Genomic DNA, 23,616 nt, shown 5'->3' on the forward strand with positions numbered 1-23,616 from the left:
GCCGGTTCCTTCAGGTATGAGACACCCCCCGCCCCCACCGGAGGAAGTTCCGGCCGGACGACTTTTACCCAGGCTTTCTTGGTTCCTCCTGAGCTCTACGCTCCCTGCTTTCTGGTGCCCTACTGCCATGGCCGCTTAGATCCGACCCTCCCCGCCTTCCCTGAGTTTTGCCGCAACTCCTCGTGGGGGAGGGGGGGCCCAACTCCATTCTGGCCCCCCTTTCCTTAAATAACTTTTCCCTACGGGTCCCCATCAGGGCCAATTGACGTTCTCCAAGGAGGCAAAAGCTCTTGGGATTTGCAGGTCCCGAAGCCCGGCGCAGCCAGTGGAGCGCCTGCGCGGGGGCGTTACCATAGAGAAGCAGGCGCCTCTCTGGTCTCGGTTTACACTCTCTATGGTCTAGCCGGGTCGTGGCGGTAAGGGGAAAAAAGAGAGACCGCACTGCGCAGGCGCTCTGGGCTTCTATTTTTTTTTTTTTTTTTTTTTTTTTAATCCCCGCACCAAGCGCTTAACCTCATTGGGGTGGAGGAGAAGGCGGTGGCCGTGTGGTCCGCAGGGGCAACAGGAGCGACTAATACGGCTGTAAGTCCCCGGTTAGGGCGAGGATGTGTAGACCCCAGCCCTTCCAGGCCCCAGCCCCCCCTCGCGGTGGTGGGCGCCGAGGCTGGGTGGGGGCGAGGTCCAGCGCTGTCATCCGCTCTTGGGTGCACTTTGGGGGGAGGGGGCGGCCCTTAGGTGGGAGCCGGGCGGGGAGCGGGAGGGGAGGGCTGTTTATCCAGCCCGCAGGTCGCTGATCCCAGGCTGCTTTGCAGAGGGAGGGGGGCGGCTGTGGGGTGAGCCCGGCTTTGTGTGTCCCCCTCTCTTCTCCTCTCCCGGACCCCACCCCGGGCCCCCTTCCCGACCCGAGTCTCCCAGGCCGGGTGGGCGAAGCCGCGTTTGAAAAGAGCGGGGCTCGCGAGGGGAGGGGGCGAGGGGGAGAAACCCACCACAACTATAGTCACGGGCGAGTGATGGGTGTGGAGGAAGATCCGGGGGGAACGGGTCCAGGCGGGCCAGACAAAGCCGAGCGCGGGCCGGGCCGGATACGCAGGGGCCCCGCGGTCCCTGGGCCCGCGGCGAGCTTCTTCGGAGGCTGGCAAAGCGGACAAGTGCTGAGTTAAGCCTTGTGCAGCCTCCTCAACTTGCCTTTGTTGTTCTTCGGTATTGGCAGGGACGCTCTGACGGAGAGGAGTGGGTGCTCTTGCACGTTAGCCTGCTTGGCTACAATGGAGCTAATCGCATTTTGCTTTCCCGTTTAACGAGCCGCTCGGATGAGTCGGGTTTTCCAGAGTCTCACTTATTACATAATTTTTTTTTTTTAATACTTGTGTTTACTCCAAAAATTAAAAACAAAAATTAGATGGAGCCTTGAAGCGTGTTTTGTTGCATCTGGGTGAGTTTCTCTGTCTTGGGGTTCGTTCATTAACTGCTGACCATCCGTAGAACCTGTGAGCTCTTTAAACATGGTACTTTGATTTGTAGATGTGGCGTCCAGAGCTTTAGATTCTCTAGTCCTTTGGGAGGCAGTGATGCAGAAGAATCAGAAGCGAGAAATAGTTGCCTGCTGCCATGTGCCTTGCACCCTGTTCGGGGGCCAGAGTCCGGTATAAATGATGGCTTTAGAAATTGTTGCTTTTATTACTATTATTGTGACATTTGCTGTGCTCTTGATATGAGGAATCCTGGACCGTGGGCTCCCTTTGCTCATCCAAAGCAAAGGGAGCAGTGGAGAATAGTAACATTGCTGCAGAGACCATATAGATAAGAAAAATTACACCACAGTGTCCCAGAGTTACTGAACATTATTTATCTTCTCCATTTGCTAAGAAAGATTTAAATTTTGGTGAGGTGTTTGCTTATCCATTTTTGTGAGATTGTGTAATTGCACCTTTTTTGGCAATTGTTACTGAGATCTCAGTTTCTATAATTCATAGTTTATCAGCTAACGTGTAGCAGTTTCACATTTCTGAAGTTTTAATTTTTGTTGAGGCGTTTTCAGCCGTAGTTTTATATTCTCCCAGCTAAGGTTAAGCGGAGTCAGAAATCCTTTGAAGAGACTGTTGGTGGTGGAGGTGTCATATATTTTATCTCCATGTCACAGTTTAAGCGGTAGTAAGTAGGGAAAAGGCCTTCGCACCTTAAATCAGTGTTAGAACTGAAAACCTTGATCTCCTAGTGTGCCAGGATTTTGGCCACAGACTCAACTTTACGTAAAACAGGTAGGCATTTTTTTGTACTAACAGGAAGCAAAAATCTGAAGCTTGGTTTTTTATGCTTCAGTAACTACTGCGATAGAATCTCTTAAGTGTAGTTCAGATGATGGGAACTTGCTTTTTATAGAGCAAGATTTCAGATCCTTAAAATAGTTTGACAGGGATGTTGAGAAATGAATGGCTAGAAGACCATTAAGTTTATCATTCAGACGTGTTATATTTTGTTCATTGGTCTGGGATTTAGATTTTTTTCCTTCAGTCCTTTGTTAATTCTCTTTTTTTTAGGAGGCTTAATCTCCCAGTTTATAAATTGGGTGAGATAGTTTTTTGGACCTGAGACATAAATTAATTTTTTCAGACTCCATTTATTCTTAACAGTCTTCTACTTATAAAGTTGTAGCTTTTTAGATTGGTAGATAATACTTTTTATTTCATAGTACTGTTGGTAAATGTTATAATCATTTAAGGGATCGTAAATGTTAGGCTCAGAGCTGAGTTTTGATAAGAGTTTTGTTAACTGCAAGTCTGGTTGTCAAATAGTGGAAAGAATAGACAGCAGAAACTAACAAATGTTTAAAGACAGAATCCCTGATGATTCAGTCTTTGGTTTGTGAAATGTAATTTAAGAAAGTAAACTAAGCTTTCTTTACCCAGTGCAACCAGGTCGGCATCCATAAAGAGTGTGTGTGTTTGGCTGACTGACCTCTGAAAGCCTTTTCTTTTTAGCACCAGAATTTCCTGAGTGTTTCTAGCCGGGTCTTCGTCACCCCAGGGCTTTCCCGCCTCCCTTATGCTCAGACCATTACTGCCATGCTGAATGCATTTCCTCCCCAGATTCTTACGGCAGCCAAAGTCCACTTCCCCACAAGGATCCCTAAAGACGTAGCTCAGATATGTTCAAACGGCAGCATTGCTTCCATAACACCTTTGTTGACTTTTCTCTTGTTTCTTGCCTGGAATTCTCCTGCCTCCTTGCTGGTCCCTGTTGTATCCATTATCTTCCTCCTTGGAAGATTCACTCCGGTGATTTACTTTTCTCTAGATCCTTGAGGGGTCTGGAGTTTGTAGAACACTTTGTGGTAGCCTCTGTGCTTGGACGACTGCGCTGGTGTAACTAGTCACTGTAGAATGTGTGAAGGAATAAAGGAATATATGGTAACTTAGAGTAACAGAATTTGAGCCTTGGAAGAGCTCTTAGAGGCCCCATAGTCCCACATCCTGCCTTTTATCTACGATATTTTGGTCTTTAGCCACAAACTGCAGGCACGCTTTCCTGTCTCTGGACAGGTCTTGGTTGCTAGAAAGGTATTTTAGACTGTCTCCAAAACTGCCCCTCCCCTTTTACCTGTTGATCTTAGTTGTACCCCCGGAAGCAACATGAATCACGTCTGTTTCTTTTCTATGAAAGAGCCTTTCATTTTCCAGGACAGTCATCAGGCCTTCTCTAGATTTATTGATTAATTTATTAAACCCTTTCTTTAGTTAGATACCAGGTACCATGAGGGTACAGTTGAAAAGACATAGCCGGTCCCCGCACTTCAAGGGCTCACTCACAGTCTAATAGAGAAGACAGACAAAACGGTTACGAATTGGTGCTGGTGATGCTGAAGTATGTAAACAGCCCTAGACCCTTTGTCCCCTCATGGATTAACCTGATTTCACCACACTCTCTTGAGACAACTTGGTTTTGTTAGGGTCCTTTAAATGCGATGTTTGAAATAAAGCAGAATTTATTTATACTGACCAGAGTATACAGTTACTGTTGTAGGTTAGGAAACAGTATCAAGGATTTTCAAACTTTGTTGTGCTTTCTGGCTCTGCCACTTACTAGCCCTGTGACTTTGGGCCATGGGCCAGTGAAATCATCTCTTTGTATTTCAGTGATTACCTCTATAAAAGGAGGGTGGAGGGAGGGCAATGTTAATAGTAGTATCTACTTGTAGGACTGTGTGAGGATTAAGTGAGATAATATATGTAAGATGCTGAGAACAGTGACTGGCGTATACTGAGTGGGTATATGGGATTCTTGGCATGTATTCATGGTGGCAGTTAAGATTAATAACAACGTAATAATAATAGCAGTAATCAGGCCACCAGAATCACTTGGAGAGCTTCTTAAAATACAAATGGCCTGGTCTTATTTATCCCCAGCCACCCAGAGATTTTGGTTAGTTCAGTCTGCGTGGGGTCTGGGCAGCCATAGTTTTTATTTATTTGTTTGTTTGTTTATTTTTGGCTGCGTTGGGTCTTCGTCGCTACACGCAGGCTTTCTCTAGTTGCGGCGAGCGGGGGCTACTCTTCGTTGCGGTGCGCGGGCTTCTCATTGCGGTGGCTTCTCTTGTTGCGGAGCTCGGGCTCCAGGTGCAGAAGCTTCAGTAGTTGTGGCTCGCGGGCTCTAGGAGTGCGGGCTCAGTAGTTGTGGCGCACGGGCTTAGTTGCTCCGTGGCATGTGGGATCTTCCCGGACCAGGGCGCTAACCCGTGTCCCCTGCATTGGCAGGCGGATTCTTAACCAGTGTGCCACCAGGGAAGCCTGTGGGCAGCCATAGTTTTAACAATCCCCAGGTAATTCTTAAAAACCCAGTTTGAGAGTCCTGCATTCTCTATTAATTTTGTTAGTGATTACATTTGCTTTTACGAATTAAAAAAAATGGCCAAGAAGTAGACGAATAGATTCTCCTGAAAGATTTGAACATCCGGATAAAGGGACAGGCCTGGCCCCAGACCCTGGGCCCCTTGGGAGGCATGTCCGCTTATTATTGGTTTGGAGTGTACCTCCTAAACACGGTTACCCTTGTTTGTAGCTTGTATATGAACGTCTTTATAATACTAATAGCCAGATCCAAGGGAACAAACCCTGGATTTTCAAAGCACTTGTACATTCATAATCTTTGTTTCCTTCAAAATCCTGTGAGGTAGGCAGAGAAGATACCATCGTTATCCTACCAATTTACAGATGAGAACCCAAGACCTGCAAGTTAAATCCCAGTACATGATAGAACTAGGATGAGAACTGGGCCTTCTGTTTCTCGCCTAATGTTGTTTTTATGTAAATTGTCTCCTAGCTACATGATTTTGTTACCTTATATTGAAGTTGTGGTTCTGAAGTCCTCTGATCTTTTGCCACATGAATAGCTGCCAAACCAGATTTCCTCCTTTCTTTTAGTGTGTTTATACTTGCTTTTTAAAAAATGTAAATTTAAGTTTAATAGTTACCATATCTGGGGGCAGGGGGGTGGTGGTGGGATGAATTGGGAGATTGGGATTGACATGTATACACTAATATGTATAAAATAGGTAACTAATAAGAACCTGCTGTATAAAAAAAAAAATTCAAATAAAAAAAGTAGTTACCATATCTGTTAAGGTTTATCTTTTTCTGAAAAAAAGCCTAGAACTGGCCTCATGGCCATCTTGTTACCATGGCACATTTGGGTGTGTTTATCTTCGTTCAAGATGGCTGAGGTCAGTGAATCCACTTTCCAGCTCTCTAGAATTGTTGTCCAGTTACCTTTCCAAGCAGAATCGGTTAAATTTACTTAGAGTTCTATTACAGTGATACGGCAATAATACAAAAAGTTGAGAGGCCAGAGGGGGAAAACCCATGCCAAGCTGTCCTAACACAAGGTCTTGTCTTTTCTTTTTATCCAAAGACTTTTTTTTTGTATTTATTTATTTTTAAACATTCATGTGATTCCCTTTTTTAAAAATTAAAAAAATTTTTTTATTTTATACTTTTGGCTGCGTTGGGTCTTCGTTGCTATGCACGGGCTTTCTCTAGTTGCAGCGAGCGGGGGCTACTCTTTGTTGTGGTGCACGGGCTTCTCACTGTGGTGGCTTCTCTTGTTGCGGAGCACGGGCTCTAGGCGTGCGGGCTTCAGTAGTTGTGGTGCATGGGCTCAGTAGTTGTGGCTCGTGGGCTCTAGAGCGCGGGCTCAGTAGTTGTGGCGCATGGGCTTAGTTGCTCCGCGGCATGTGGGATCCTCCTGGACCAGGGCTCGAACCCATGTCCCCTGCATTGGCAGGTGGATTCTTAACCACAGCTCCACCAGAGAAGTTCCTTTTTTTGTGTTTATTGAGATAGAATTGACATACAACAGTATATTAGTTCCCAGGTTTGCAACGTAATGATTCAATATTTTTGTATATTGTGAAGTCATCACCACAGTAAGTCAAGATCCATCACCCTACAGAGTTATAGAATTTTTTCCTTGTGATGAGAACTTCTAAGATCTACTCTCTTAGCACCTTTCAAATATGCAGCACAGTACTATTTACTATGGTCATCATGCTGTGCATTATAACCCCAGGACTTATTTATTTATAACTGGAAGTTTGTACCTTTTGATGCCCTTCACCCATCCCCCCACAAGGTTTTTGCTTAACGCGTCACCCTTTAAAGCTGTCCATATGTCCATGCTTTTTAGTAAGTAATTTTAGGTCTTGCGTGTTTTTTGAATAGTTTCCGTGTAATGACATAGTACACATCATTAAAATTTTTAATAGCTTTGTCGTATTTGAGTTGATATGGCAAATTTTGGTAAACTGGGATCCTTGACAGGCACGTTATCTTTTATTTTTTTTGATATTATATATACTACAACGGTGGCTTTTTTTTTTTTTTTTTGCGTGTAGTTTGCTGCTTTTGTGTTGTTTCCTTCAGATCAATTTTAAGAAGTGAGAATATTGGGTGACTTTTGATACATATTGCCTGATTGCGGACCAAAAAGTTGAACAAGTTAATAATTTCCTAAGCAATTTAAGGGTGTTTGACAAAAATTTTACTAACTTCTGGTAATATGATTTAAGTCATTTTTTTTGGTTCTTTTTGTTCCTGTGAGAGGTGCAGAGCGTGCAGGTTGAATTGGATATCACCTGCAGGCGATCCCTCCGCATTGCTAAAGCCAGTGCGTTTTCGACAGGTTTGGAGGAAAACGCAGGTCTTACTTTGTGGGGCAGACGGGTGTGTTTGCCAACATCAGAAGGTAGTCTTGTAACATCTCTGTGCCTTCCCTTTTCAAGTGTTTCTTTACACAGTTGTGCTCAAGGGCCCTGCCTGAAATATTTAGTAATCAGAGTGTCTGGCGGTGGGGGTGAGGCATCTCTGTCTAACAGATTTCTCAAGTGCTTCTGAGGCCACCGGTGTTGGAGAGCTGCCTCAGGTCCACCTCCTAGCTGATTTCCTGCTCCGCTCCTCCACAGAGCACGTCTCTCCTGCTGGTAAAGGCAGGGCTCTGTTGTGAACAGAGGCCTGTTGTACAGAGAGAGTGAATTGTGTAGCCGCGCCCTTCCTAACGTGGAGTAGCTGGGTTCATTCTGTGAACAATAAGCCAGTCTTTCTAAGAGTTTGAACTGCATAGAAACAGCTCCTCCTCTGAAGTCTGCATTTTATTTAAGTTCTGGTAAGTCATAGAATTCTCCAGATCCAAGCCATGTCCTGCTCAGCCTTTGGTTGCCTCTGGGGTGGCAAACAGACCTCTCGTCCCAATAGCAACAGCCATCGTAGACTGAACACCCACCATCTGCCAGGCACTAGGCTGGGTGCTGTAGGAGTACTTTTGTCAGGTCTTATGTCAACATTTAAAGGTAGATGCTGTTTTCATTTCATAATGCGAGGAAGCTGAAGCTTCGTTAGAGCACTTGAGTAATGTGTCCATGGTCACACAGCTGCAGAGTAGCAGAGTTTGGCTTTTGGATTCTTCAGCTTCCTTTCCACTTATCTCTGTTTTTTTCCAGCACAGGTTATTCTTCCTGCATGGAAGGTCACTGGGCTGCCTTGGGGGAAAGTCTGCTTCCAGCATCCGGCAGCATCTGGAGAGGCCTCTTCACTGGTCAGGAAGGATGTAGAGATGCAAGCTTCCACTAAGGTTTCCATGAGGGTTAGTCAGATCTGGGGACCTACAGTCCATTTTGGATTTGAGTCCCTGATTTGAAATCTACCCTTGGGCAATCCAGACTCCTAAAGACTTTATAGAAACTGTTTTTTTTTTTTTCTTTTTATTGTGGTAAAATATATATAATATAAAATATGCCGTTGTAACCATTTTTAAGTATATAATTCAGTGGCATTAATGACATTCACATTGGGTAACAGTCACCGTAATCTGCTTCCAACTCTTTCCCATCACCCCAAACAGAAACTCTGTAACTATTAGGCAGTAAATCCCTGTTCGTCCCTCTTCCTCAGCCCCTGGTAACTTCTAATCTTCTAGTTCTATGAATTTGCCTGTTCCAGATATTTCATATAAATGGAATAATATATGTCCTTTTACGACTGGTTTATTTCACGTAACGTAATGTTTTCAAGGTTCATTTATGTTGTAGTCTGTGTCAGAATGTTATTCCTTTTTAATTGCTGAATAATATTCTGTTGTATGGATATTGTACGTTTTATTTATCCTTTATCTGCCGATGGAACTTGGGTTGTTTCCACTTTCTGACTGTTGTGACTAATGCTGTAATGTATGTTGGTTTACAAATTTCTATTTGAGTCTTTTTTTCAATAATAGGTATATACCTAGGAGTAGAGTTACTGGATCATGTGGTAATTCCATGTTTAGCTTTTTGAGGAACTGCCAGACTTTTTCCACAGTGGCTGTACATTTTTACATTCCCAACAGCATCGTACAAGGGTTTCAGTTTCTCCACATCCTTGTCAACACTTGTTATCTTCTCTTTGTTTCTGTTTTTTAAAATTATAGCCATCCTAGTAGATGTGAAGTAGTATCTCACTGTGGTTTTGATTTGCATTTCCCTAATGACTAAGATGTTGATCATCTTTTCTTGTGCTTATTGGCTATTTGTATATCTTCTTTGGAGAAATATCCATGTATCTGTGCAAGTCCTTTGCCCATTTTATTTTTTTAGATTGAAGTATAGTTAATTTACAATGTTGTGTTAGTTTCTGGTATACAGCAAAGTGATTCAGTTATACATATATATTTTTTCATATTCTTTTCCATTATTGCGCATTACAAGACATTGAATATAGTTCCCTATGCAATACAGTAGGACCTTGTTGTCCTTTGCCCATTTTTAAATTGGATTGTGTGTCTTTTTGTTTTTGAGTTTTAGGAGTTCTTACATATTCTGAATATTAAACTCATATATGATTTGCAGATATTTTCTCCCATTCCTTCTATAGGTTGTCTTTTCACTTTCTTGATAACGTATGTTCTTTGCTGCACAAAAGTTTTTAATTTTGATGAAGTCCAATTAATGTATTTTTTCTTTTGCTGCTTATGCTTTTAGTGTCATATCTAAGGATCTATTGCCAAATCTAAGGTCTTGGCGATTTACTCTCGTGTTTTCTTCTTAGAGTTTTATAGATGTAGCTCTTCCATTGAGGTTGTTGACCCATTTTGAGTTAGTTTGTATAAATAGTGTGAGATAGGGCTCTAACTTTGTTGTTATGCATGTGGATGTCCAGTTGTCCCAGCACCATTTGTGGAAGACTAATGACAACTGTACTTATCTTCTGTATCACTCAGTTGGCGTTTATGTTTTGCTTTGGGTTTTTGACTTCACAGCCTGCCCTCCTCAACCTCAACACCCTCCCACCCTGCCCTGTTTTCTTCCCTTGAGACAGGATTCATGGATGTTGTGTGTGTATTGCAACTTTGCTACTTGAGGTGTAAGATACACTTAGTAAATGTGAGTTCCCTTTCTTTAGATTTTGTATAGTTACTTTTAAGTCTCCTGTGTTCGGATATAGATTATAAGGACATTAAGAGTAGACTATATATCTCTGTTTTTCAATTTCCAACCTTCTTTGGTCCCCCATTCACTCTAGTGCCCAGTCCAGTACGGTGTAAGTGATGTGCTTAACTTTTATTGACTGAATTGTGAAGCTAAACATAGATCTTTGTGAATACATTTGGGTAATTGCAGAAAATTATTCTTTTTTTTGGGCAGGTGGGGCTGTACCACACAGCTTGTGGGATCTTAGTTCCCCAACCAGGGACTGAGCCAGGGCCCACGGCAGTGAAAGGGCCAAGTCTTAACTACTGGACCGCCAGGGAATTCCCAGAAAATTATTCTTAAAAGAATAATGATCAGTATATTATAAAGTTCTTTAAGATTTTAAGTTCAGGTCCTTTTAAGTCATTTTCCCAAATGTGGGGATTGATAATAGTATTGGGCCTTTCAAATGCCTTAGGAATTTTTTTGTATGTGACATTAGCTATATGGATAAATGTCAGTTAGGCTGCATAATATGGTGTTCATTTCATGGATGATTAAAACATTTTTAACTTGTTATTTAAGATTATGATGAGTTTTAAATTGGGAATTTTACTCATTTTAGGTGTGATTTTTGTATATCTGGACCCTGCCTTTTCATTTTTGACAGATGCTCTTTTTTTAAAAATAAATTTATTTATTTATTTTTGGCGGCGTTGGGTCTTCGTTGCTGCGCGCGGGCTTTCTCTAGTTGCGGAGAGCGGGGGCTACTCTTCGTTGCAGTGCGCGGGCTTCTCCTTGTGGTGGCTTCTCACTGTTGCAGAGCACAGGCTCTAGAGCGCGGGGGCTGCAGTAGTTGCGGCACGCGGGCTCAGTAGTTGTGGCTCGCGGGCTGTAGAGCGCAGGCTCAGTAGTTGTCGTGCATGGGTTTAGTTGCTCCGCGGCATGTGGGATCTTCCTGGACCAGGGCTCGAACCCATGTCCCCGGCATTGGCAGGTGGATTCTTAACCCCTGTGCCACCAGGGAAGTCCCAACAAATGCTTTTAATTTCAAAAATTATTTTGAATTTGTATACAATGAGTATATATTACTTTTCTAACGAGAGAATTAAGTATCATTAGAAAATCTTCTTTTGCCTAGAAATCTGAAAAGTTAACTAGTGGACAAGTATCTGATCTTTCTCTCTGGGTCCGTATTATCAGATTTCCCTCCATCACACTCTTTAGTGTTCAGTAGGGTCTAATGTTACTTGTCCTAAGTGATCAGACCTCCCTTGGGAGTCCATTTTGTAATCTGCCATCCAGATATCAGGGAGGGGAAGGCTCATTTTAAAGGTTGGCCTTTGATGTTTTGTTTTCCAGTAAGTTTTGACTCCTAAGTAGGTATTCCTTAGCATCTGTTATAAACACTTATCATGAGATACTGGTTATTCATCGGGGAGGGGGGCAGGTAGGAAGGAGAGATGCTATTTTCTTTTGCTTCTTCTGGCCTTATTTATGGAGAATTTGGGCCTGGTATGTATCTAAATCTAAGGCTATATCTTTGTCTAAAAAGTTTGACTTAAGAAGTATTTTTATCACTTAATAGATCGCCCTCCAGACACAGGATCCCATTCTGAGGAGGATGGCCCTTTCAAAAGAAATGCTCTCCTGCCACGCTCTTGATGCGGGCTGACGGGGTGGTACTTTAGCCTGTTGCTGATTGAACTCGCCTGTTGGTAGCCATTGCCTGTGGCCTGTGACTGCGTTTATAAAGTGAACACGATGGGAAAAGCTTTTCTTACTCTCATTCACTTCAGAATTTGGAGTAGATTTTGGAAATTGCCACAGAAGCATTTGTTTAGACAGTGTGACAGTATTTAGCCAAATTGTGTAGTAATGGTTTTGTGGAATCATGAAAGCGTGACTAAGCCCTGGAAGATGAGGCGCACCTTATAGTCATTTGCTCGCTAGATCTGTTTTGGGGTGGCGTGGGTGACCGGAGGGGACACAGAAAGTGTGTACATAGGTGTTCATGAGAAATGGACCCAAAACACTGAAAGCCCTTAAGGAAAACCACTGCCGTTAAAATGAGAGAGTTATTCTGGGGTGTATCTGGGTAATTAGTAGAGAATGCACTATGTACTCTGGTGAGAATCTTCAACAAACTTTACTGTTGTGCCTGAGGACAGAGAGCAGGGCTGTCAGCCCTGTTCCCAGAGAGCTCCGCCCCCAAGGAAGCGGGACGAGCAAGGAGACAGTGAGGAGTTCCCTGGTGAGTGTCCTGAGTTCAGTGTGGAAGGCTGAGGCGGGTAAGGGCTTCTCATCTGGCAGTGGGGAAGGATGTGTCCCTTCCTGTTTTCGTCAGAAGGATGTGAAGCCCTGAGCAGGTCCACAGCCCCCTGGCTGTACACTCTGGGGCCTGGCTCTTGCCTTCCATTTATGAGAGAGCTATGTTGGCTGGAGACCGAGCTTGTGACAGGGGACAAGGAGCCTGACTCTTGGCCATGTTAACCCCACAGTCTAATGTTGTGAAGTGGCCAAGAAAGCACCCTGGCTGAGAGAAGGCTGAAACTAACCTCCCACAGAGAACCCTGGGTCCTAAAAAAATCCGGACTCTTCTATTTTACTGGAATCATCAACTGATCAGTCATTCCGTTTTGGAATTTTGGGGGTGGGGTTAGACATTATGCTTTTGGGAAATTGGTTGCTATTGAGATTGCATATGGATAGTTATGACATTATTAAACTTATGTAATTTTTATTGTAGTCACAAGCTTATTACATGCGTTATTGGCTGTAAAGATTTTTTTAACGCATACCTCAGGGATATCCTTGTGGGCCTGAAGGTTCCTTTCATCTTGTTTAACTTACCTAGAAAGGAGAGATAGAACTGCTAGTTAAATGCATTAAAATTTTTAAATTATAAAATATTTCTTTTTTGAACAGTTAATACATACACATGTTTTAAAGATTAGATTCCCTCCTCTGCTGTCTGCCATCTACCTTTCCCTGGAGACACTAATGTTATTAATTATATGTATGAAAAAGTGCATATATATATATATGCCTTCCCCCACTCTCCTTTCTTGCACAGATGGTAGACTACTGAATTTTGCTTTTTGCTTTTTTTTTTTACTTAATATATCTTGGAAATCAGTCTATGTCAGTATCAATACATTAAAGGCTTCTTCATAGTTTTTTGAAAATGAAGAGTATGGCTGAATAGTATGCCATTGTATGGCATACCATAATTTACCCAGCACTCTACTAAGGAACATTTAGTTTTTTCCAGTCTTTTGCATTTATAAAACTATGCTATAAAGAATAATCCTATAATAATTTATTTTGCATGTGTATGAATGAATTCCTGTAAGTCGACCTTGTGGGTTGAATGTTATGTGTCATTAAAATTTTGAGAGATATTGCCGAATTACCCATCTTAGAGGTTTTAACAAAACCCGGCTGGCGATGAGAGAATCCTCTAGTTAGTACACTTAAAAATGTAATTTTATAGAAGCGTATGACCTAAAAGTAATTTTGTAGACGTGTATGACTCTGTCTTGTGTTATTTTTGAATTAAAACATGGCTGTAGTTCAGTGATCAAAAACTAATCGAGCACTTTTCTTCTCATTACTTGTGTGTTTTTGTTTTTTGCCTGTCTTTGATCTTGCAGGAATTCCATGGCTGGAAGAGCTTCAGAAGTACACTTTGCTTCCCTATAGGTGTTACCAGTGCTGCCTGCTAGAGATGAGTATACTAGCGATGGACAATTTGCTGAAGAACTAGCTTTTTAAATGTTTTTCGGTTCTTTGTAGTAACTGATGATGTCTGTGGCTTCAGGATTACGGTTCTTTTTGACTTTACAAATAACTTTCTGGTATTTATTGGACGCAATATGCTTATACTAGAAAGAATATGAACATCTTAATGTTTTGAAATGTGTATTTCCTTTGACTAGATACTGTATGTACATGGTTAAAAAAGTTTAAAAGGTGCCCAAGGATAGAGAGTGAAATGTAAGCCTTCCTCCATCCTTTTTATCATTCTTCCACATCCCATTCCCAGAGGCAGCCGCTGCTTCTAGCTTCTTGACTGGTCTTCCAGGTAATCTGTGCGTGTGCAAGCTGGCAGCATTGCTCTGTTAGGACCACTGTTATTTTTTATTTTTTTTAACATCTTTATTGGAGTATAATTGCTTTACAATGGTGTGTTAGTTTCTGCTTTATAACAAAGTGAATCAGTTATACACTGTTATTTTTAACATTTTTTTCTTTTTTAATTTTTTATTGAAGTATAGTTGATTTACAGTGCTGTGTTAGTTTCTGGTGTACAGCAAAGTGATACAGTTACACATATATTTTTCATATACTTTTCATTACGGTTTATTACAGGCTATTTAATATAGTTCCCTGTGCTATACAGTAGGTTCGTATTGTTTATTTTATATATAGTAGTGTGTATCTGTTAATCCCAAACTCCTAATTCATCCCTCCCCCACTGCCTTTCCCCTTTGGTAACTGTAAGTTTGTTCTGTATGTCTGTGAGTCTGTTTCTGTTTTGTAAATAAGTTCATTTGTGTCATATTTTAGATTCCACGTATAAGTGATATCACATGGTATTTGTCTTTCTCTTTCTGACTTACTTCACTTAGTATGATCATCTCTAGGTCCATCCCTGTTGCTGCAAATGGCATTATTTCATTCTTTTTTCGGCTGAGTAGTATTTCATTGTATGTATGTACCACATCTTCTTTATCCATTCATCTGTCGATGGACATTTAGGTTGCTTCCACGCCTTGGCTATTGTAAACAGTGCTGCTATGAACATTGGGGTGCATATATCTTTTCAAATTAGAGTTTTTGTCTTTTCCGAATATATGCCCAGGAGTGGGATTGCTGGATCATATGGTTAACTCTATTTTTAGTTTTTTAAGGAACCTCCATACTGTCTTCCACAGTGGCTGCACCAGTTTACATTTCCAGCAGCACTGTAAGAGGGTTCCCTTTTCTCCACACCAGCATTTATTATTTGTAGACTCTTTGATGATGGCCATTCTGACCGGTGTGAGGTGATATCTCGTTGTAGTTTTGATTTGCATTTTTCTAATAATTAGCGATATTGAGCATCTTTTCATGTGCCTATTGGCCATCTTTATGTCTTCTTTGGAGAAATGTCTGTTTAGGTCTTCTGGCTCTTTTTTGATTGGGTTGTTTGTTTTTTTGTTACTGAGTTGTAAGAGCTGTTTGTATATTTTGGATATTAACCCCTTTTTGGTCATATTGTTTGCAGATATTTCCTCGCATTCTGTAGATTGTCTTTTCATTTTGTTTATGGTTTCCTTTGCTGTGCAAAAGCTTGTAAGTTTGATTAGGTCCCATTTGTTTATTTTTGTTTTTATTTCTGTTGTCTTGGAAGCCTGACCTAAGAAAACATTGCTACGATTTATGTCAGAAAATGTTTTGCCATGTTCTCTTCTAGGAGTTTTATGATGTCATGTCTTATACTTAAGTCTTTAATCCGTTTTTAGTTTGTGTGTATGGTGTGAGGGAGTGTTATAACTTCCTTGATTTACGTGCGGCCGTCCAGCTTTCCCAGCACCACTTGCCGAAGGGACTGTCTTTTCTCCATTGTAGATTCTTACCTCTTTTGTCGAAGATTAACTATAGGTGTGTGGGTTTATTTCTGGGTTTAACGTGTACTTTTAAAAATTATATAAATAGTACATTTTCATTGTAGAAAATAGAGTGTTAATGCTTTGGTATGTTTCTTTCCATAGTTTTTCTATGTACCAAGAACATAAGTGACTACTTTTTATTTTACAAACAAAAAGGACATCAGAAACATGGAGTTTTCTAGTTTGCTTTTTTCACTAAACTGATTGTAGGTATTTTTCCAGGGCAATAAGAACACATTTTTACTTTGGTTTTCAATGATTGCGTGGTATGCTATTGTTTGGACGTACTGTAATTTCTTTCTGAATTTCCTGTTCTTGAACACTTATTTTCATTAAAAAGTCTTTTTCACGAACAGCTGCAGTGAACAACTTTATATATACATTTTAGAATACTTAACAAATTATTTCCTTAGATGAATTCTTAGATTTGGACCTATTGGATCAAGACATATTTAAAGGTTATTGATAGAGGTTTCCAAATTGCCCTAGATAGTTATGAATTTTATTCTCATCAGCAGTGTATTAAAATGTGTATTTGATTATATTCGATTACATTGTTTTTTAAAAAAATTAATTAATTTTTTGCTGCGTTGTGTCTTTGTTGCTGCACGCGGGCTTTCTCTAGTTGCGGCGAGTGGGGGGCTGCTCTTCGTTGCAGTGCATGGGCTTCTCATTGCGGTGACTTGTCTTGTTGCGGAGCACAGGCTCTAGGTGCATGGGCTTCAGTAGTTGTGGCACGTGGGCTCAGTAGTTGTGGCACGCGGGCTCAGTAGTTGTGGCTTGCGGGCTCTAGAGTGCAGGCTCAGTAGTGTGGCACACAGGCTTAGTTGCTCCGTGGCATGTGGGATCTTCCTAGACCAGGGCTCAAACCCGTGTCCCCTGCATTGGCAGGTGGATTCTTAACCACTGCACCACCAGGGAAGTCCTCAATTACATTCTTAAGTGATTTTTTTTGTTTAAATGTAGCACTAGAGTTAGGTTTTTAGGCATTTTAAAGAAAACCATGTTAGTGATGAGTAGGAATAAGTCAGTGTTGGAAAAATATTGAGGTAGTCACACTCAGTTTGGAAATGGAGCATCATCTGTATGTACAGGTCAGTACATACTAATATAGGCAAGGCACAGATCTCTTTTTGTGCTTTTCTTTTGGATTTTTTTCCCTGAATCCATAAAATATGAATGTAAAAAGGTTATTATAGTAATAGCAGTGTTCTGTTATAGTTGATCTGAGAAATATAGCAAAATTTCCCTAGCTGTTACGTGTAAGCTTAGTAGAGTACAGATTTAAAGTCTATATGCTTGAAATCTGGTTGAATGGTGGGTGGGTAGGAAGCCGTATGTGAAGTTGTGTTTTCAGTGTCCTTGTCATTGACCAGCTGATGTTGCAAATTATTTTTCTCTGCCAGGTCACTTACACTGCACTGAAAGGATTTGAAGCTAACCCTAATAAGACTCAGTGAATAAATGAATCTCTGCTTATTTCAGTTTTCTTTCTTCAGCAAGCACAGGATTCCTTATCATTGAAGGCTCTGTGACTGTAGGTCTTCCCAGTCCATCAGATTTTGCGTCTTCAGTCTGAATCTTTCTGGAGCAAGGAGTAGAAGCAAGGGAAATGATTTGGGCGTGAGAGACAGTAGCAGAGCATGTGTTTTCATGGCAGTGCACGCCTAAGACAGAGCTTTACCCAGGGCTGACCTTATGTTTATTTCATCGTTGTAGTCTTTCCTTTTTCTCTGTCTACTAAGGAGTCATCAGAAAAGTAGCTAATCTTCCAGGAAAGTACCTTGATGTACTGTTGGAATAGATCCTTCACTTGTCTTTCCCTCTCCAGTGGACCTGGAATTCATTGACAGATTGACTGGCACATTAGGTATTTAAGGAACTTTAGGAAACTAGGACCAAGAGCCTGTCTACATCGTGTACATCTTTTCACTTTTTTCTTCTTTTCATTTTGGCATAAGTATAGATTCACAAGAAGAGGCAAAAATAGTACAGAGAGTTTCTCTTCACCATTCACCTAGTTTCCCCCAATGGTTATATGTTACCCTTTTTCTTCTCTCTCTTTCCTATTTTGGATCAGCCCTTTGGCATCTGTGGGAAATACTGAGCTCTCTGAGCTAACGATTGCTGATTGCTCTCCTAGGTTTACTTCTGGGGGTGCATATGGTTCTTCCTCTTCCTTTGTTCCTTGTTTCTGGAGCCCTTGCTTAGTATGTGTGCTGTGCCAGGACAGGTTGCTTCTCTCTGTTCAGGCTCTTCTGCTCTTATTTTGGGAACATTAAGTGTGGTGGATATAGCCTTCCTGTGTAGGTCTTTTTCCTAAGTTATATATACTCAGTTCTAAAGTACTGAGACTTGTGTGTATTCTTGGTGAGAAGCAGCAGCTGTGACTTGGTGGAAATAGCCCTGGATTTGGAATTAGAAGCCCAGGTTCAAATATTGATTCTGTTTCATACTTGTTGTGTGACCCTGGAAGTTACTTTGCTTCTGAATCTGTGAAATAGGCGTGACAGTAACGATCTTACAGAGGTTTTGTGGGGGAATAAAGAAGGTGGCATTTTTATAATCACTTAGTGCATTGGAAAGCGCTATTTCAAATGTGAAGTACCTATGCTTATTGTAAATTGCTGAAATGAAACCCAAATTTTAAACCACTGCTGCAGTACTTCTTAGCTTGACTTCTTTATTCAGTAAAAGAGAAAAACTCTGTGCTTTTATATCCCAAGCTTCTTACACCTTCTGTCTTCACATTGAATAACCCGTACTTAATAAGGTTTTCTTTTTTTCCACTGGGTATAACCCAGCTCCCTTGGGAAACTTGGGATAGCCATGTCAGCTGTCATGCTATCAAATGACATATCAAATGCTCTGCTCTCTTCTTATTTACCTAAGTCTGGATATTTTATGTTTCAGAAACCTGTTAGAAAATCTCTCGTGTGGGTATATATGCTCTTTTCTGCTTACCTTTTTAGTAGGTTTCACTCTTAGAAACCAGCCCTTAGTATGGTGCTAGAAACTGAGATTTTTATTTTTAAAGGGGAGACGTGATTTTTTTTATATACATGTATAAATATGTATATGGAATAAGTAGTCAGTATAAAAGTGGGGGATAATATGAAAAATTTAAGGTGTCTATAACTGGCAATTTTTTTCTTAAATGTGATCTAGTTGCAGATAGACTCTTTTAAATCATTAAGGGACAGATATCTATAGAACAGCACACCCAATAACAGTGAATACACATTGTTCTCAAGGGCATGTGAAACATTCTCCAGGATAGATTATATGTTATGCCATAAAACAAGACTCAATAACTTTAAAAGAATGGAAATGATTCAAAGTGTGCTCTGACCACAATGGAATGAAATTAGATATCAGTAACTGAGGGAAATTGGGAAATTCAAAAATATGTGAAAATTAACCAACACACTCCTAAGTCACTAGTGGGTGAAAGAGGAAATCACAAGGAAAATTAGAAAATAGTCTGAGATGACTGAAAACAGAAACACAACATAACATTGGTGGTAATGGTTGCACAATAATGTGAATGTACTTAATGCCACTGAGCTGTACACTTAAAAGTGGTTAAAATAGTAAATTTTATGTATGTTTTTCCACAATTAAAAGAAGAACCCTGCCATTCATTCATTGTTCAGCAGTAAATATTTAGCACCTACTGTGCTCCATGCACAAAATTAAACAACGTACCATAACTTTGGGGATGCAGTAAAAGCAGTGCTCAGAGGGAAATTTATAGCTATAAATGCTTATATGAAGAAAGAAGAAAGATCTTAAATCAGTAATCTAAACTTCCATCTTAAGAAACTGGTAAGAGAGCAAACTAATCCAAAAGCAAGCAGAAGGAAGAAAAAATAAATACTAAATTAGAAATAAATGAAATAGAGAAAAAAGCAAAAATCAACAGATTAAAAATTGAAAAGATCAACAAAATTGACAAACTTTAAGCTAGTCAAGCTAGTCTGACCAAGAAAAACAAGGACAAGGCTCAAATTAATAAAATCAGATATGAAAGAGAGAACATTGCTACTGACCTTACAGAAATAAAAAGGAATATGAGAGAATACTAGGAACAATTACATGCCAACAAATTAGACCACCTAGATAAAGTGTATGCATTCCTAGAATGGCATTACTGAGATTGACTCAAGAAAAAATAAAACATCTGAATAGTCCAATAGCAAGTAAAGAGATTTAATTAACAATCAAGAAATATCTCACAAAGAGCTCCAACTCAGATGACTTCACATTTGGTGATTCTACCAAATATACCAAATGCAAATTCTTTGCAAACTCTTTCAAAATAAAGAGGAGGCTGGGGTGCTTCCTAGTTCATCGTTTGAGGATGTTATTACTCTGTTAACCAAACCATACAAAGACATCATAGGAAAAGAAAATTACAGACCAGTATCCTTTATGAATATAGATGCAAAAAAAATCCTCAACAAAATACTGGCAAACTGAGTCCACCACCAGATCAGAAGGATTATACACTATGACCAACTAGGATTTATCCCAGGAATGCAAGGTTGGTTTAACAGCTGGAAATCAGTGTAACCATAATAGTAGTAAAGGACAAAAACCACATTATCATCTCAATAGCTGCAGGAAAAGCATTTTAGGTGGTAAAAACACTCAACAAACTAGGAATAGAAGGGAACTTCTCAGTGTGATTAAGGCCACTGATGAAAACCCACAGCAGATGCCATACTTAGTTATAAAAAATTGAATTTTTCCCAAGATCAGGAACAGGACAAAGATGTCCTTTTATGTCACTTCTATTCAACATTGTACTGGAGCTTCTAGCTGGGGCAATTAGGCAAGAAAATGAAATGAAATAAAAGGCATCTAGGTTGGAAAAGAAGTAAAACAATCTATTTGCAGATGATGTGATCTTGTATATAGAACATCCTAAGGAATCCACTATAAAACAATTAGAGCTAATAAATAAGTTCAGCTAGGTTTTAGGATACAAGATCAGTATTAAAAAATCAGTTGTATTCCTATACACTGGCAATGAATAATCCAAAAATGAAACTAAGAAAACAATTCCATTCATAAAAGCATCAAAAAGAATAGAAAACTTAGAATAAAGTTAACGAAGAAGTGTAAAACTTACATTCTGAAACTATACATCATCACTGAAAGAAATTAAAATCTAAATAAATAGAAAGACATCCTATGTACTTGGATCGAATGACCTGGTATTGTTAAGATGGCACTATTCCTCAAGTTGGTTCAACCTACTCCCCATTAAAATCCCAGCTGTCTGTTCTGCAGAAATTGACAAGCTGATCTGCGTATTCATATGGAAATACGAGGGACCCTGAATAGTCAAAACAATCTTGAAAAGGAAGAACAAAGTTGGAGGACTTTAATAACTTACTACAAAGCTACAGTAATCAAGACAGTCTGGTACTGGCATAAAGGGTAGGGTAGACATACAGATCAGTGGAATAGAATGTTAAGTCCAGAAATAAATCCTTACATTTATAGTCAATTGATTTTCAACAAGAGTGCAAAGACAATTCAGTGAGGAATAGTCTTTTCAACAAATGGTGATGGGACAAGTTGATATCCACATGCAAAAGAATGAATTTGGACCCTTTCCTCACTCATATGTATAAATGAACTCAATCATAGACCAGAATGTAAGATCTGAAACAGTAAAACTCTTAGAAGAAAACGTAGATGCAAAGCTTCATGACCTTAGATTAGGCAGTAGTTTCTTTTCTTTCTTTTTTATTGTGGTAAAATAGGCAGTGGTTCCTTAGGTATGACATCTAAAACACAAGCAACAACAACAAAAAAACAGGCAGATTGGACTTTATTAAAATTTAGAACTTTATGTTTCAAATGACACCATCAAGAAAATGAAAGCACGCCCCACAGAATGAGAGAAAATATTTGCAAATCATTTATCTGGTAAAGGACTTTTATCCAGAGTATATAAAAACTCATACAATCAACAATAAAGACAACCCAATTAAAAAAATAAGCAAAGAATTTGTTTTTTTGTTTTTTTGTTTTTTGGCTGTGCCACGTGGCATGTGGGATCTTAGTTCCCCGACCAGGGATTGAACCTGCGCCCCCTGCATTGGAAGCACAGAGTCTTAACCACTGGTCCGCCAGGGAAGTCCCGCAAAGAATTTGATTAGACATTTCTCCAAAGATGTCCAAATTGGCCAACAAGTCCATGAAAAGAAGCCCAACACCCAGAGTCGTTAGGGAAATGCACATCAAAGCCACAGTGAGATGCCACTGCATACCCTCTAGGATGGCTATGATAAAAAAGATGGACCAAAAGATGCTGAAGATGTAAAGAAATTGGAACCTTCATATACTGCTGTGGGAATATAAAATGGTGTAGCCACTTTGCAAAACAATTTGGCAGTTCTTCAAAACCCTAAACATAGAGTTATATCCTGTATTCTAGTTAACACTCCTATTTGTATATCAAAGAAAATTGGAAACCTGTCCACACAAAACTTGTTCAGGAATGTTCATAGCATTATTCATACTAGCCAAAAAGTAGAAACAATCCAAATATCCATCAGTATATAACTGTATGAACAAACTGTGGTACAGCTATTCAATGGAATATTATTCAGCCATGAAAAGGAATGAAATACTGATCCATGCTATGAGATGGATAAACCTTGAAGATAGTATGCTAAGTGAAAGAAGCCAGATATGAAAGACACATATTTTATGACTCCATTTATATGAAGTGTCCAGAATAGGCAGATCCATTCCATCAGAAAGTAGATTATTGGTTTTCATGGGTTTGGGAGAGGGGGTTGGAGAGTGACTGCTAAAGGATGATAGGGGTTTCACTTGGGGGTGATAAAAATGTTCTGGAATTAAGTAGTGGTGATGGGTGCACAACTTTGTGAACATATTTAAACTTGCTGAATTACATACACTTTATTATTTTTTTTTTAACATCTTTATTGGAGTATAATTGCTTTACAATGGTGTGTTAGTTTCTGCTTTATAACAAAGTGAATCAGTTATACATATACATATATCCCCATATCCCCTCGCTCTCGTGTCTCCCTCCCACCCTCCCTATCCCACCCCTCTAGGTGGTCACAAAGCACCGAGCTGATCTCCCTGTGCTATGCGGCTGCTTCCCACTAGCTATTTTACATTTGGTAGTGTATGTATGTCCATGCCACTCTATCACTTTGTCCCAGCTTACCCTTCCCCCTCCCCGTGTCCTCAGGTCCATTCTCTACGTCTGCATCTGAACCTAGGGGCAGTACATACACTTTAAAAGGGAGAATTTAATGATATGTGATATATATTTCAATAAAGCTGTTACTAAAAATTACTAAGGAGTCATTCAGGTTTAAGGATCTGTTTTCCATTGGTATAGTAAACAAACGGAAAAAAAAGCTGGTCACAGCTATGAAACTGTAAATGAAGCTCTCTGAAAAATACAATAAAAGTAAATGTTGCTAGCCTGAGTGGAAATTTAGGTCCCCTCTTTCTAGAGGAGCCAGCATATTGGTTAGTGTCTGTGATGAGCCTTGTTTCTCCAACAAGCTGGCTCCCTGCCGAGGTCTCCTGTTTTCACGTAAGACCCTTCCTTGGGAATCTGTAATCTGTATTATTACTATTCTTTCCTGTCTGGGGTAACTGCCTTGGTAATGTAACAGCTTGGTATGCTGATGTTGACATTGGTCTTGTGTATATCATTGGGAGAAGAAAAGTCAGCAGTCAATAGGGAGGTATCTTTGTTGTCAGTTAGTTTTGGTTTCACAGTTCTTGAATGAATAAGATGAATGTTATTAAATAACTGCTTTTCTCTTTTAAGACTTTTAAAAATGTCTCTTTTCTTCTTAGAAAATATGAAGAGTAGAGGAAATTATTAAGAAGTAGGAGGTAAGCTCTCAAACCTATTACTCAGAGGCTACCTATTAATCTTTTACATACTCTATTTTTGTTCTTTTCTGTAATTTTTTTCACATGTGGGCTATATCATACTATATGTATATAAATGTC

General features: G+C 40.1%; 1 protein-coding gene across 1 annotated transcript in view; it reads left to right on the forward strand.

Annotated features, from left to right (window-relative positions):
* The first annotated feature begins 513 nt into the window (after nucleotides 1-513).
* CLASP1 (cytoplasmic linker associated protein 1) overlaps nucleotides 514-23,616 on the forward strand; it is a 268,149-nt gene continuing 245,046 nt past the window's right edge. The window contains exons 1-3 of the mRNA XM_061183060.1: nucleotides 514-582; nucleotides 7,988-8,130; nucleotides 23,458-23,496. The gene's annotated coding sequence lies outside the window, so the exon portion shown is untranslated. The remainder of the gene's footprint in view (nucleotides 583-7,987; nucleotides 8,131-23,457; nucleotides 23,497-23,616) is intronic.

This window comes from Eubalaena glacialis, chromosome 1, assembly GCF_028564815.1.
Source record: "Eubalaena glacialis isolate mEubGla1 chromosome 1, mEubGla1.1.hap2.+ XY, whole genome shotgun sequence".
In the NCBI taxonomy this organism is placed as follows: domain Eukaryota; kingdom Metazoa; phylum Chordata; class Mammalia; order Artiodactyla; family Balaenidae; genus Eubalaena; species Eubalaena glacialis.